Source organism: Cupressus sempervirens, chromosome 6 (assembly GCF_028749045.1).
Source record: "Cupressus sempervirens isolate cs-2001-9-10 chromosome 6, ASM2874904v1, whole genome shotgun sequence".
NCBI lineage: Eukaryota > Viridiplantae > Streptophyta > Pinopsida > Cupressales > Cupressaceae > Cupressus > Cupressus sempervirens.
The window spans coordinates 349,770,657-349,787,862 of NC_143123.1; positions in this window are offsets into that span (position 1 = coordinate 349,770,657).

The window sequence follows — 17,206 nt, forward strand, 5'->3', positions numbered from 1 at the left end:
CTCCTTAAACCAGTCATATCCTTATTCCTCCAGAGATGCTCTTACATGTAATCTTACATTCTGAGAAGGAAGCAAGTGGATGTAAGAATGGTTTATACATAATCTATCATTTCTATTCTTTTGGCAACATTTTCTCTTTCAAGGGTATATGCTTGACCATTTCCATGTGCTCTTGATCTATCTAGTGTTCTAGACTATCACTATCAGTCTGAGCATCAATGCTTGCTAGTGCTATTATAGTCTCTTTATTTTTTGACTACATGTGTTCCCATATTGATCACACATTAGTTAGAGAATGACTTCATACTTTGAAGTTAGAACTATATATCTATTTGCTATCATGACTTCTTCATTTGATGTGTTCCCATATCGATCACATATTAGATGAGGAATTCTTAGCTTCTTAACTATCCTTTAACAATGTGTGTTCCCATATCGATCACACATTAGTCAAAGATGGGAAAATGTAATCACTTAAAATTGGCCCTGCAAAATCAAATTGCTAAATTCATCAATTCTGATGATCAAATCAAGCAAAATTGAACAATCACTTAATAAAATTGTAGCTCATACTCATTAATCTCTCATTTCTACCTAGGATGGCTATACATTTGAATGTATTTAAATGTTATAAATTCTAATTTAATTCAAATTTGAACCCCTTTGAGAAAAATACAGGAATATCCATTTTTAATAAAATCAAAATGAGTCATATTTCCAATCAAATTAAAAATACAAAGTGGAATAAGGGATCTTAATTTGATAATATTCTATCTATAGTGGAACGAAGTGGCCTAATTTAATAATTCACTCAATTTTAGTGGAAGTAAGGATCTTATTTTCAAATTCATTTCACTCCTTTAACACTATATTAATTAATTTAATATCTCCTTTGACATTATGATTAATTAATAATTAATTAATTATATTTTATCATATTCTTCTACTTATTTAATTAATTTTACTTAATTAAATGAGTTCACTTCCCTAATGTATTTTGAATTTAATTCAAATACTCCCCTCTAATGTGTTAAATTTATTTAATGCATAGTGACATCATATGTTCCCATTTAAATAAATTTAATTTATTTAAATCCTACACATGCTTAAGTTTATTAAACCTAATTAAGATTAATCTAAATTAATCTTAACCCTGACCTTTCCTCCACCAAGTTTAATAAATTATTTCTAAAAATCATTTATTCCCCCTTTATCCATCTAGCCCTCAAAATGAATTTTTAATTCATTTATCCTCCATGTCTCCCACTCATCTCATTCTTTAATCCCCCACTCCTCCATGTCTCCTGTTCACCTCATTCTTTATTCCTCCACTATGACATGTCTTCCACTCTCCTCATTTCTTTATTCCTCCACTATGACATGTCCCCCATTACCTTCAATTTTAAATTCCTCCACTATGAATTGTCTTCCACTCACCTCATTCTTTATTCCTCCACTATGACATGTCTTCCACTCTCTTCATTTCTTTAATCCTCTACTATGACATGTCCCCCATTACCTTCAATTTTAAATTCCTCCACTATGAATTGTCTTTCACTCACCTCATTCTTTATTCCTCCACTATGACATGTCTTCCACTCTCCTCATTTCTTTATTCCTCCACTATGACATGTCCCTCATTACCTTCATTTTTAAATTCCTCCACTATGAATTATCTTCTACTCTCCTCATTTATTTATTCCTCCACTATTAATTGTCTCTTCCATTAGAATATGATCCACTTATTCTAGATTCATGTCAAGCCTTGATTGAGATATTCTTGTATTTTGATCTCTACCGTCCATTTTTCTTTAAAAGGGAGAGAGCTTTCCCCCTCAAGAGATCTCATTTTGGCTAATATTATGCTGCAGGATTTGAAGACCTTCTTGCTTGTGGAGAACTTCTTTCTTCTTGTCTCATTATTATGTCCACTCTTTTGCTACTATTAAGCTACAAGATTGAAGACTTATGCTTGTGGAGAAATTTTATTTCTTGTCTACATTATCTCATCCATGGCATTTTAGCATATAACATTTTAGCATAGTTGCATGTTAATGTAGTTCTTTTACAATAGCTTAGCTCACATAGTCTAATTAGTATGGATGTAACACCTTCATTTTCTTAGCTTAGTTGAATTGTGCATTTCATTTTAGTTACTCTCATTCTTGCATTGCATACACAAGAGTTCTTTGACACTAGCATTCTTGCTCTTGCTCAAAGAATCTCCCATCTCATGGTTTACTAGCAAGAGCTATGTTTCTAAGGCTTAGTTGAGAGCTTTTTTTGTGCTCATTTGTATGCCTCTTACACTCCATGATCAGGGAACTCTATGTTGACATCTCAAGCTTTCCAATCTATGGAAAACCTTGGATAGAAGGGTTTAGAGAAGTGAAATTTACTTAGTGTACATTTTTGGTGCCCATCGTGGTCAAAGAATAGTTAAGAAGCTAAGAATTCCTCATCTAATATGTGATTGATATGGGAACACATCAAATGAAGAAGCCATGATAGAAAATAGATATATAGCTCTAACTTCAAAGTATGAAGTAATTCTCTAACTAACATGAGATTGATATGGGAACACATATAGTCAAAAAATAAAGAGACTATAATAGCACTAGCAAGCATTGAGTGATCATATTGATAGTGATAGTGTAGAACACTAGATAGATCAAGAGCAAATGGAAATGGTCAAGCATATACCCCTAAAAGAGAAAATGTTGCCAAAAAAATAACAATGATAGATTATGTCTACCCCCTCGGGATCGAAATTGAAATGATCGAGGAAGTGTAGAAACTAGCAAGATATGATCAATAAAGAACAAGAACAATCAACAATGAAATGAAAGTATGCCCCAAGCAAGGATGAAATACAAGAAAAATGATATGAAGTGAATATGGTAAGTGAAAAGAGAATGGAAGCAATCTGAAAATGAAGAAGTGAAGGAATGCCCTAGTGAGAATCAAAGATAGGCTCAAGCAAGTCAGTTAATTTGATGCAGGAGCATCCAGAGGTATAAGGGCAACCCTGTGTCACCCAAAAAAATGTACTTAGACTTAGTTTCTGTTTCATGTCTTTACATTTTTGGATACCCATTTGGGTCAAATAAAGGTTCCAACTCTCACAATTCCACTATCAGTGTGTTTGAAAATCTCAAAAAAATAGGAGCATGCAATTTGGCCATCATTTTGGTGACCTAGAAGGTGTGAATTGGCCAAATGAATATAATTGTGATTTAGAGCATTCTAGAAAAAGAATCAGGTCAAAAGGCCCCACGGTTTGAAAGTTATTGCAGTTTTTCAAGTTTTGGAGACCCCCTAAGAATGCTTCGAAGTCAGGTTAGGGGCATTAAATGACCTCAAAAAGGGTCAAAAAATGGGGGACGAGCAAATCTGGTCCATAGGGCTATAGATCACTTTGAGAGCTTTCTGAAAATGTAAACAGTTCATCAATCGGAGCTACAGTTCAAAAGTTATGCCTCTCAGAAGTTCGATTACCGTTTTTGAATTCTTCTAGATTTGCACCGACTTCTAATGTAGCTTTCAAAACCTTCTATTTGGTCGGTGGATGCCTACTAGCACTTTCTAGAATGTACTCCTAGTCCTTAACCCTCCGAGGTCTATTTAAGGAGATTTCTGGCATTGTAAAAGGTAGTTCGGAGTGGAGTTTGAGAGGAGGTACTAAAAGGAGAAATTATCTCCAGATTTATGCTATTGTAAGCCCGTAGGGCATGTTTTGAAGTTTATTTTCTCTGCACTGTTTGTACTAGCTTATTTTCTCAGTTAATATAATTTTCCATTTCTGTTGGTTCCATTCTGTTCTTGGGTTGTGTTCCCATCAAGTGGTATCAGAGCGGGTTTTCCTGAGTGTGTAGACAGAGCACCGACTGTGAGGCAGTTTGCACCAGGACTGTGTGGTTGTGGGTTCGAGTTAGGAGATGCCTCCGTGAAGAGAGTGTGGTGGAAGGGCTAGAGCTATTAATCCTGAGGAGGTTAGATCCCTCCAAAGGCAGGTGTAGGCATTGCAAGAGGAGCTTCGTAGAGGAGCAAATATTGCCGTAGGTGACAATAGTGAGGATGACAATGAAGAAGAAGTAATGGGACCAAAAGAGGAAGTTGACGGGGAAGTTTTGAATCCTATAGAGGAAAGGCTTTTTAGGGCCATTAATAAGTTTGGGAAAAGACCTACAATTGAAGTGGGTGTATTTTCAAGAAATCTGAAACCAGATGAGTTGATCGATTGGATCAATGAATTGGAAGAATACTTTGAGTATGAGGATATCAGGGACCCAGATAGGGTTAAGTTTGCAAAGGCCAAACTGAAAGGCCATTCCAAAATCTAGTGGCAAGAGGTTCAATTGGAAAGAAATAGAAGAGGAAAGGAGAAGATCACAAGATGGGATCGCATGGTGGACAAATTGAAAAAGCAGTTCATTCCTGTGGACTATGAGCTTGATCTGTTTAAGAAGATGCATGGGTTAAAGCAAGCAGGAAGATTAGTCCAAGAATATATAGAGGAGTTTTACCGACTCTTGATTAGAGTGGGGCATGTAGAAGAAAATAAGGAGAAGGTTGCTCGTTATATCAGTGGGTTGCGACCTAGCATCCAGGAGGAATTAAGTCTAGTAAGAATAACCAGCATTGAAGAGGCATACCAGTTTGCGCTACGAGTTGAAGAGAAGTTGAATAAAAGGTTTGAAGGAAGACAAAGAGGTCACGGTCAAGGAGGAAGGGGAAGCGGTAGATCATCTGGAGGTCGTAATGAAACCCAAAAGAAAAATGAAGATGTGGGTACTAGCAGGAACCAGAGGAATGAGGGTTTCAACCACTCCCGCGATCAAGACTTTGGAAATCAGAGAGGAAGAGGTAGGGGACATGGATAAGGAAGAGGAGGCTTTTGTGGTACCTATTTCCATTGCAATGAAGAAGGTCATTGTGCCTTTGAATGCCCTCAATGACAAGGAAGGACAAATAGGAGAGCTGAAGGCCAAGCTAGGGTTGCTCATGTGGATGAGGATGCACAATCATCACATTCAGAGGATGCAGAAAGAGGAGAGAACTTGGTAAATGAAAGAGTCCTACTAAGTGGTGAGATTGAACAAGGACAACAGAGGAGTTTGTTTCGTACCAGATGCAAGTGTGAGGATAAATGTTGTGACGTAATCATTGATGGTGGTAGCACTGATAACTTGGTATCAGAAGAGATGGTCTCTAAGTTGAAGCTCAAGAGGGAGAAACATCCCCAGCCCTATCGGATTTCTTGAGTAAAAGATGATCATAAGGTCCTGGTAAGTGAACAATGTTTAGTAAAATTCAAAATTGGGAGTTACCATGATGAAGTTCTCTGTGATGTTATTTTAATGGATTTTTGCCATCTATTGTTGGGTAGACCATGGCAGTTTGATAGACATGCAGTGCATGATGGACATGAAAACACATACTCTCTGACAAAGGATGGAGTTCACCACAAATTGAAGCCTATGAAAAAGGAAGGTGAAAAGGTATGTAGCAGTGCTAGGATTTGTCTTGTTGATGGAAGGAAGTTTTTAGATGACATGAAACATAAGCATATGTGCTATGCTTTGATTCCTAGGAAAGATAAAGAAGGTAGTAGTGAAATACCATTTGAAGTTTCAGATTTACTAGGGGAGTTTGGAGATATTATCTCTGATAATGTTCCAGATGGATTGCCACCAGTAAGGCAAATCAGTCATCAGATAGATCTGATTCCAGGAGCTAGTTTGCCTAACAAGGCTACCCATAGGATGACTCCTCCTGAAATAGAGGAGCTAAATAGACAGGTTCAGGAGTTGTTGAGGAAGGGCTTGATTCAAGAGAGCTTGAGTCCATGTGCAGTACTTGTAGTACTTGCACCAAAGAAGGATGGAGAGTGGAGGATGTGTACAGATTCTCAAGCTATAAATAGGATCACCATCAAGTACCAGTTTCCTTTGCCAAGGATGGATGATATTATGGACTACTTGAGTGGAGCTCAGTACTTCACAAAGATAGATCTGAAGAGTGGTTATCACCAGATATGGATTTGAGAAGGAGATGAGTGGAAAACAACCTTCAAGACCAAGGAGGATCTTTATGAGTGGTTAGTCATGCCCTTTGGATTGACGAACGCCCCAAGCACCTTCATGCGGCTCATGAATGAGGTACTTAAGAAGTTCTTGGGAAAATTTGTTATTGTCTATTTGGATGATATTTTAATTTTCAGCAAGACTTTAGAAGAACATTTATTGCATATTCGTAGTTTCCTTGAAAGGCTAAGGGAAGAGAAACTGTTAATTAATCTGAAGAAGTGTAACTTTGCAAAAAGGGAGTTAGTCTATTTGGGGTTTGTTATATCACCTGAAGGTCTCAAAATGGATCTGGAGAAGGTAAAAGCCATCTTGGAATGGCCTACTCCAAGGTTTGCTACTGAGGTAAGATCATTTCATGGTCTAGTTAGTTTTGACAAGAAGTTTATTAAGAATTTCAGTGGCATATGTGCACCCCTAACTAATACAATAAGAGGGGATAGAAAAGAGTTCAAATGGACTGTAGCGGTTGCGAGAAGTTTTGAATTGCTGAAGAAGAAGGTGACAGAACAACCAGTGTTGGCACTTCCAGATTTTAGAAAGGTTTTCCAGGTAGATTGTGATGCCAGTGGCAGTGCTATTGGGGTTTTATTAAGCCAAGAAGGTAAGCCTATTGCATATTTTAGTGAAAAATTGAATGATGCAAAGAAGAAGTATTCTGTTTATGATCAAGAGTTCTATGCAATAGTCCAGGCCTTAAAGAAATGGAGGCATTATTTATTACCAAAGGAATTTGTTTTGTATACTGATCATCAAGAATTACAGTACCTAAATAGCCAAGGTAAATTGAATCAGAGGCATATGAAGTGGGTAGAATTCTTGCAGAGTTATACATTTGTGTTGAAGCATAGAAGTGGAAAATCTAACAGGGTTGTAGATGCACTAAGTAGGAGACAGTCACTGCTTACAGTAATGCAGGTTGAAGTAGTTGGGTTTGATGAACTCAAGAATTTGTACCCTGAGGATCCTAATTTTGCTGAAGCATGGAAAGCTTGTAAAGAACCTGTTGCTGTAGATAGAACCAAGTGGTTAGACTATTTGATTCAGGGTGGCATGTTGTTCAAAGGTAGTCAATTGTGCATTCCAAGGAGTTCCATGAGGGAAAATTTGATTAAGGAGAAACACAGTGGAGGAATGGTAGGACATTTTGGTCGAGATAAGACCATTGCCATTCTTAGAGAGCATTATTTTTGGCCTCAAATTTCACAGGATGTGAAGAAGTTCGTAAAAAGTTGCCAGGTTTGTCAAGTTGCCAAGGGGTTTAGTCACAATACTAGCCTATATCAACCATTGCCTATTCCATCAAGGCCATGGGAGGACATAAGTATGGATTTTTTTCTTGGATTGCCAAGGACACAAAGGGGTAATGACTCAGTATTCATGGTGGTTGATAGGTTCTCCAAAATGGCACATTTCATTCCATGCCACAAAACTCATGATGCTATCCATATTGCAGACTTGTTTTTCAAAGAGATGGTAAGACTACATGGTCTTCCAAGGAGTATAGTTTCTGACAGAGACACTAAATTTGTGGGGTATTTCTGGAGGACATTGTGGAAAAAGTTGAGAACAGATTTGAAATTCAGTTCCACGCATCACCCACAGACTGATGGCCAAACATAAGTGGTAAACAGAAGTCTAGGAAATTTGCTGAGATGTTTAGTTGGGGATAAGCCCAAGGGATGGGATTTGATTCTACCACAGGCAGAATTTGCTTATAATAACTCTATAAATAGGAGTATTGGAAAAACACCATTCCAAATTGTATATGGGAATAGCCCAAGGAATGCACCAGAGCTGAGGAAGATAGAACAAGGGGAGAGGACAAGTGCTGAAGCTGAGGAATTTGCCGAACATATCAAGCGTCTACATGAGGAGGTTCAGGCACACATAACCAAGATGAATCAAGAGTATAAAGCTAGGGCTGATCAAAGGAGAAGACATAAGGAATTCCAAGTAGGAGATTTAGTCATGGTACACTTACGAAAAGAAAGATTTCCAGCCGGTACTTACAACAAGCTGAAAATGAAGAAATTTGGCCCTTGCAAAATTTTGAAGAAACATGACTCAGGAAATGCATATGAAGTGGAGCTACCAGATGGTATTCAAATTTCTCCCATTTTCAACATTGTAGATTTAACAAAGTATCATGATGATGGTGCAGATGAGGAGCTGGTGTTAGAGCCATGTCCAATTCCCGCTTCTAAGAAGGAGGAGATAGAAGACATTCTAGATCATCGTGTGGGTAGGAGTACTAGAAACAGGCAGTATGAAGAGTATTTGGTCAAATGGAAAGGACGGCCAATCGAGGACTCAACTTGGATTTCAGCAGCTGAGGTTTCCCATTTGGGATTTCCTCTACCATCCATCAAGTGATAGGGTCACTTTTCAATCTATCCTGGGTGTCTGATGCAAGAGCATCCAGAGGTATAAGGGCAATCTTGTGTCACCCAAAAAAATGTACTTAGACTTAGTTTCTGTTTCATGTCTTTACATTTTTGGATACCCACTTGGGTCAAATAAAGGTTCCAACTCTCACAGTTCCACTATCAGTGTGTTTGAAAATCTTAAAAAAATAGGAGCATGCAATTTGGCCATCATTTTGGTGACCTAGAAGGTGTGAATTGGCCAGATAAATATAATTGTGATTTAGAGCATTTCAGAAAAAGAATCAGGTCAAAAGGCCCCACAGTTTGAAAGTTATTGCAGTTTTTTCAGGTTTTGGAGACCCCCTAAGAATGCTTTGAAGTCAGGTTAGGGGCATTAAATGACGTTGAAAAGGGTCAAAAATTGGGGGACAAGCAAATCTGGTCCATAGGGCTATAGAGCGCTTCGAGAGCTTTCTGAAAATGTAAACGGTTCGTCAATCGGAGCTACGGTTCAAAAGTTATGCCTCCCAGAAGTTCAGTTACCATTTTTGGATTCTTTTAGATTTGCACCGACTTCTAATGCAACTTCCAGAACCTTCTATTTGGTCGGTGGATGCCTACTAGCACTTTCTAGAATGTACTCCTAGTCCTTAACCCTCCGGGGTCTATTTAAGGAGATTTGTGGCATTGTAATAGGCAGTTCGGAGTGGAGTTTGAGAGGAGGTACTAAAAGGAGAAATTATCTCCAGATTTATGCTATTGTAAGCCCATAGGGCATGTTTTGAAGTTTATTTTCTCTGCACTGTTTGTACTAGCTTATTTTCTCAGTTAATATAATTTTCCCTTTCTGTTGGTTCATTCTGTTCTTGGGTTGTGTTCCCATCATAATTGCATAGAAAGAAATGGATTTTAAAATGCAATTTTGATCGTAATCTTGAACTCAGATTTGGATTTCGATCCCAAAATGAATTTAGGGTGTCGATTTCAGCTATAGGTGCAAGTAGGTCAAAATAAGAAATTTGACGTGAGATAGTGAAATGACAAGATTACAATAGATATGAAAATATGCTCAAGAAGAAGGAAGAAAAGATGAATGCAACTAGCTGACACATCCACAGACGATTAAGAGAGAGCTTTCTCCATATGCAAGATTAATCTTAAAATGAACTTATAATGCAAGCTAAAATGCAAAGTGGTTTACCAGCAAGGGACTCATAACATTTAGACTCTTATTTCATCATTGAGCATTTATTAGGGACATCATGATATCATACAATCATCACTAGTATAACTATGAGGATATGAATATGATCTACATCAAATAGAAATGTGAGAATCTAACCTATGCATCAAATACATATAGGTTAGGATGACTATGCAGTTAGATTCCCTAAGTTTAGTATAACAAGACTACACCTATATCAAGGCATAATTACCAAGATAACCCCTGAGTCTGGTCTTGCTAAAATAGTCAAGGATAATACATTTGTAAGTCAAAGTGTCCAATAGGACAAGCTTGAATGCTTGAAAACACCTTTAGACAAGCAAAGTATACCCATAAGTATAAATCATGAAAATATGCCCCATGCCCCCAGTCTTCTAGTCAATGACATCCTTGAAAGACTATTAGGGAGGGAACATATCGCAAAGAAATCAACATAGACAACACATAAAGAAGATAAATTTCATCATAGCTTAGTCATTTAAATGTTAAAGTGTGTGTGTAAGTCACTTGGCCAATTTCTTCAAGATTTGGTTCTAATAGTCAGAAATATCATGACATTGAAGACTATATGTAGATTATCTAAAAAGTGTTGAGAAACACTTGATTTCAAGGGTGGAGATGTAGTGTTGAGAAACATTATTTTTTGAGTTGCCAAAGAAACCCTAATGCACAAGGATATCTTAATAGACTAAGTAGATATGCCCCTAAGATGAGGATAAGAAACAATCCCAAGCTAGGAAATGTGTTGTAGAGTGTGTGATTAAGACTGATAGACATAGGTGCAAGGGTCTCAAGCAGCGCCTGCTTCCAGGTTTTCACCACTTGGTAGATTTTTTCAGGACTTTTTTTTTTCAATTTTTTTTGTATTTTTTATTTTTTTGAATTTTTTGGTGATACATCAAAGTGCCTATTGCTAGGTTTTCACTAAGATGATCATTTTTTCAGGGCATTTTATACTTTTTAGGATTTTTTCAGCATTATGTATGATTGTTTTTTTTTTTTTTTGATTTTTGAATGACTTAAGATTATTAGCTCTCAAGCAACATCACATCAAATTTACCCAATGTTTAGCAAGGTGTAGGATATTATGGATAAGAAAAGATGGAGAGGCAACGAGTATGAAGTGAGTGAAAGTGATCCTTAAGGACTGATTCCTCAAGAGTACCCAAGCTAGGTAAAGATAGCCATATGAAGCATATTTTGGATAAGCAGTGGAAGCAAGGAGCAAGAGATAGCATGAGCATAAGCTAATGAGCAAGATAGCGTAGAGGCATAGAAGCCAATACCAAGAGCATAATGATGAGACATCATGAAAGTAAGTAGTCCAAAGAGTGAACATGCCAAGAGAGTGTAGTGATCAAGATAAAGGATTCAAGTGGATAGGATAGTGATAAGATCAAGATCAAAGAGAGAAGAGGAAATGGATAGATTATGGAAGAATTACGCATGATGCTATTTACCAGGTTTTCATCATGGTACTTATCCAAGGTGCCAAAAGAAGTAGTTTTCACCATAGGATGAATTTATTTCTTTTTATTTTTGCTACCAAGGTGCCACAAGAAGTGGTTTTCACCAAGGCATCTTTTCGTATTTTCCCTTTTTTTTGAATTTTTATCTTTTATCTTTTTTGATTTTTTCAAAAAGAAGGCAAGTTTTTTAGATAATGCTCCTTGAAAGGATAAACCATGATATGCCAAGGATTCAAAATGATATGCTCAAAGATGTTGATAGGGAAAAGAAGATGGAAGAGAAAAATGGAGGATAAGGTTTTATGCAAAGCAAGTGAGGTTGGAAGATAGGAGGAATAGGAGAATGAGGGAAAATGATAGTGTATTGCATAAAAATGTAATAAAAAAAATAAACACTAAGAAACTAATGCATATTCCTACATGATCATGAAAACTTCAAAATATGCAAGATAAACATGTAAATAAGCATAACATGAAATCACAATGACTCAAGGTACTAATGCAAACCTCATGAAATCATCAAGTCTAGATGATTTCATTGTTGTGGGATATGGTTGCTCAAAAATCCTACAGAATAACAATGAGGTAGATAGTGCTTATGGAAAAGAGGAGAGGGCTCTCCTTTTATAGGAAAAGAGATGCAATGGATGGCTAAGATTGAATGCAAGATGAAGGGCTAGGATCCCTTAGGATCAATGAGGTGTCCATGAGGTGGAGGACAAGTAGACTCCACATGGATTAGGGTTTTGACCATTCAAAGGGGGAAATATGCTCACACATGTGTGAACAACCTTTGATGGTGACATGATCCATGAGGTGTGAGAAGCATGGATCCTCACACATGTGTTAGACACCTTGACTCTCGTGCAAGAGGACAAGTGTGCAAGAGACATGCAAGACATGAGGGATGAGGAAAGTGTGAACATCTCTCACACATGTGTGAGGATTCCTCACACATGTGTGAGCACACACTTAGGGTTAAAAGGAGATTAGCTAGGTGATTATGCAAAGCAAGCATGATTAAGGAAGTGGGTAGGTTTAGCATGATGGGTTAGGTAGGCTAGTGAGGTTAGGTGAGGGTTAAAGGTAGAAGCCATGTTCTCAAATAGGATTAGATGTAATATTTAATTCCAAGTGGGATTAAGAAGGGATTAATTAAGTAAATGAAGTACTTAATTAAAGTGAATGGGTTAGAATTTAAATAAACCTTAGTTTATTTAAATCAAGGAATGGCTAGGATTTAAATAAACCTTAGTCTATTTAAATCAAGGTAAGGAAAATGTAATTAAATAAATAAAAATTTATTTAATTAAAGGTAGGGGAATTAAATAAATAATAAATATTTATTTAATTGGTCAGGAAATGGGTTTTGGACAAATTTAGGTGTCTACAGATAGAAGGTAGAAGGATAGTGAATGGAAGGATTGTGAAAGGGTAAACAGAAAGGAAGGCAACATCAACGTCAACACACACCTTGAAGGGTGGTGAGAGGATGGAGGAAATGTAAATGAAGGAATATGTGAAGGAATATGGTGAATGGATAGAAGAGGTTGTGGTTTAAGAACATGGAATGGAAGAATGCATTTAGAAGAAGATGAAGTGGAATTCTTTGGAAGCTTCAATGTCAACTTCACTTGTTTCTCAACATTAGAATCTTTCAAAAGAGACTTTGGAATCCATATAGTCATAGGCTTTTCATTTCCTTTTGATGATTTAGAGAGAATATATTCAATGATGGACTTTGGAACCCACACTTGTTTTTGATTAGAGGAGACATGGTGATCTTTTTTAGATGAATTCTTGTATTTCTTCTTTTTCTTGTATTGAACATTCAAGTTATTTCCACAAGACTTGGGACTTGTGGAAGAAGAAGGGGGATATGACTGGTTTAGATGAATAGATGGGTGAAAAGTCATCAAGGATGAGTGTCTTTGTTGATCTTGAGGTGTGATGGGAGAGATAGTAAATGGAGGAACATAAGGCCCCAATATGTAAGGGAGTTTTGAAGGCTTTAGCTTAGATGGATAAGGACCAATGATAGATTTAGAAGATACAAATGGATAGTGAGAAGGGGTATCAACATCTTTAGAGTGAGCAACATAGCCAAGGCCATCAATAGAATTACAAGTAGCTTTGACAGGAGCAACATCTTTAGTAGGAGCATTTAAAGTTGGAGCATATGTTTGAAGTGGATTTTGAGAAGTGAAGCAAGAGGGAATACTTTGATCCTTACATGTTTCTTTAGATAGTATAAGCACGAAAGGTTTCTCATAATTTTTAGTAAGGTCAAATATAGTGTCATCATCATACTTAGGAGGTGGAAGGATGAAATTTTGGAGGATATGAGAAAGTGGTTGATCTTGATCTTTATCCTTTGGAGAGTCCTCCTAACATGGATCCACTTATAAGGACAAGGGGGAATGCAAAGAGAGCATAGAATTAGTAGAATTGGGATAAGATAGCATAGAGTCACATGAAGGTTGAGCATTTTTAGCTTTAGTAGCATGGAAAAGGTTTGTAGCCAAGTGTATATTATCTTGGTTCTCTTTTAGATGTAACCCTTGAGGATATGAATAGCTAGTGTCAAAAGCATTAGGTTCTTTGTTTGACAAAAGCATGTTGGGAAGCTTTGAAGCTTTAGGAGACACATGAATGTTGGAAGAAGTGGAGGTATCAATGAAAAAACTACTAGACATAGGTTCATCAATGTGATCTTGCTCAAGAGAAGTATCCTCATCACATGAGTCATTATACATATCAACAATCCCATCATCAAGAAGATCCTGGACTCTATGTTTCAAATCAATACAATCTAAAGTACTATGCTTATTATTTTGATGATAAGCACAATAGATATCCAATAATGGGTTTCCATATGAGCTAGACTTAGGCAACATGAGGAGCTCATTAGCAAGGAGTATTAGCAAGATGTTATAGTAAAATCTTCCAAGGGAGTAAAAGTTCTATCAAAAGTATGTCTAGAGTCCTTTTGTTGTTTCTCAAGTGAATGGTATACATCCATGTCTTCATCATTGTCTTGGTCAAAGATAGGTTGATCATGATAGCTTAGAATAGGCTCAAAGGAGGTATCAATTTCTTTCTCTCTAAGGAGGTCTTTAGATATAGAAGATGAAGGCATTTGATGTCTTGGAGTAGAATATGTAGAGCTTGAAGAAGATGAACCATGTGCATGTAAAGGTCTTAAGGGAGATTCATTTAAGAATGAAATCTTCTCCTCTAATCTTTTCTCAAGTTTATACTTCATTTCTATTATACTCTTAGAGAAATTAAGGTAAGAAAGATCATTTGTCTCTTCTAGTTCTTTGTATTGAGCGTATAGAGCTTGAAATTCTTTAATGGCATAGAGGATATCATGATCATGTAGATTTGGTTGAGGTTTGGTAGCACAAGGTTTGAATACAATAGTGGTAGATAGATAATCAAGCTTGAAGGAGGCTAGAGGAAGCTAAGAAGGTCACACAAGATAACTTGATGTCCAAACTAGAGAGGTATAGTGTTCACTTGCCAAAATAGTTAATATAGAGTAAAGTGACTTGTCAAGAAAGTGCGCAAGAAACTTACAACACTAGTAACTCAAGTCAAGATCTAGGCAAGAAGCCAAATAGCCAAGTAGATAGAGGAAGCAAGAACAAGTGAACAAACTTCCCAACCCAAGAGTGTAGTCAAGAAATAAATGTAATCATTTCAACAAAAAGATAACTATCAAGCAGATATAGACCATGAAGATAGAAAGACCAACAACACTAAGACCAAAGAGCCACTTTAAGAATGTTCAAGCACTAGAGACTATTTTGGTATTCACAATACATGCCCATTCCTTGCTAGGAATGGGGACCCCCTAATCTTTTTTCGACTCCCAGATGCTTAGTTTGAGAGTCAGGAGAAAGAATTTAAAAAAAAAAAAGTTGCATCTAAAATAAAATAAAATCCCTTACCCTCGTGCATGCACATCAATGTGCTTATGTTTGCACATGGTGGGGGGGGGGGGGGGGGGGGGGAGGAAGCTTTAAAACCCTCCCTTCCCCCTTTCTTTGTTATCATTTTTTTTGCAAGGAGGGAGAGGTAAGAACACCCCCCCTCCACTTTTTTTGTTTTTTCGTGCGCCATTGCGGTGTCGCAAGCAGTGCCCTTTTTTGGGTGCATGCAGTGCCCACGTGGTGCCTCCACCTTTGTGACACTCTCGTGTGGCACATCGCTACGACGTGTGGCACTATAGCACAAGCCGCACCCTTTTTTGGGTGCACACGATGACCACGTGTCACCTTCGCCTTCGTGCTGTTGTGTGGGACACCCACGCCAGCACCCTTGTGACACCCAGATGGCTCCCTTCAGGGCACCAACACGACACATGCACGTGTGCCCATGCATTGGTACTCGTGCTCGTGCCCTCATCTATCATTCAAGCATTTTTTTAAAAAAAGAAATAAAAAAAAGTGATAATAATAATAATAATAATAATAAAATAATAAAAAAACAACAAATAAGTCCCTAAGGGGGACATTTTTTTTTTCTCTTATGTTTTTTTTTCCTTTTTTGCTATCTAATGATTGATCAGGTTTTCTTTTTCCCATGATGCGTAGGTAATATAATCTGATGGCATCCACATCCAAATCAACAGTGAAACTAGTGGTTTACAAGTTCTAAGGCATAACCCCAAAATCCCAGTTACACAATGAGTACATTGAGATCAAAGACATAGACCTCAGACACATGGACTATGGAGAGTTCTTGAGAGTTTGTAATAGTCTAACTGAAAGGTTGTCCTTGAGGTCTGCCCTAATCCGTTCTGGATTAGTAAATGTAGCATCACATCCTAGGACTGTGTAGTCAACTGAATTGATTATGACCCTATCTCAACATCTTGTTCCTGATGAAAGGGTGGTAAAGAGCATCACTGGGGAAGTGGTCTTAAATTTGCAACTTGATAACATCGAGAGGGTTTTCCATCTACCCAGAGCTGATCAGTTCATTAGACTTTCATATGAAGTAGCTGAGAGGTGGCATTTAGATCATTACTAGGAGGCTATCGACATCATATATTCCTTACACTTCATTGAGAAGCCACCTCAGGGAAAGAAAATTAGAAAAGTGGATATGACTCGAGGATACATGAAGGATGATATCGGATATTCAATCATTCTCCTAAGCAGAGTTATGGGTTTTCCTGCAACGGGTCATCTCACTCCATTAATGGTCAACTTCATTGAGACCATCAGACATGCAAAGATGCCATTGGATTGGGCCACCACACTTAGCGAGAACTTGTGTGATCAGCTGTGGATGGTGAAGGACAAGAAGAAGTTCTACATGACTTCTTATGTGGTGTATCTACTTGCAGCAAGGGCCATCAACTATCTAGGGTTGTACAAAAAGGGTAGTATGCAAGACCCTAATGCATGGCCATATATAGTTTATCCCTAGTTGGTGAAGAAGAAGCTCTCGCCATAGAGCAAGGAGTACAGAGTTGGACATGATGCTTTCATCTTTTCCATCATTTGATTTATCGAGGGAGATTATGGAAAGAGATTGTTCGATGAAACCAAGGCATAGATCACAACTCTCGAAGAATATTTCATCCAGTTCTAGACATTCACATACATTCAAGTGGGTGGTGCATCTATCAATCCAAAGAAGCTCCCAAGGTACTCATGTGACAAGATGGTCATAATGGAAATATCTAGGCAAATTGAGTCAGCTTACTAGAGGATTAAAAGATAGCAGAGACCTTGTTGGAATTGGCCATTAGTTGTAGGAGCATATCAGGTGAAGAGGAAGCAAGATATCCCAACTTTTGAGTGGGAATGGGAGAACTATCCCCTAGAAGAATATAATTTTCCTTGACCATATTTGGACAATGTTGGTAAAGTGGTAAACTTGGCAGGGAAAGACTTCTATCATGAGGATGCCATTGAAGATCATTGGATGAATGCCACAGATGACTATGATGTTCGCATTAGAGACTATTGTAGGATGACTTTGTATTTAGTAGAGATGACTCTCCATTTGACTATCCCTGATGAGATAAGGCTACATGAC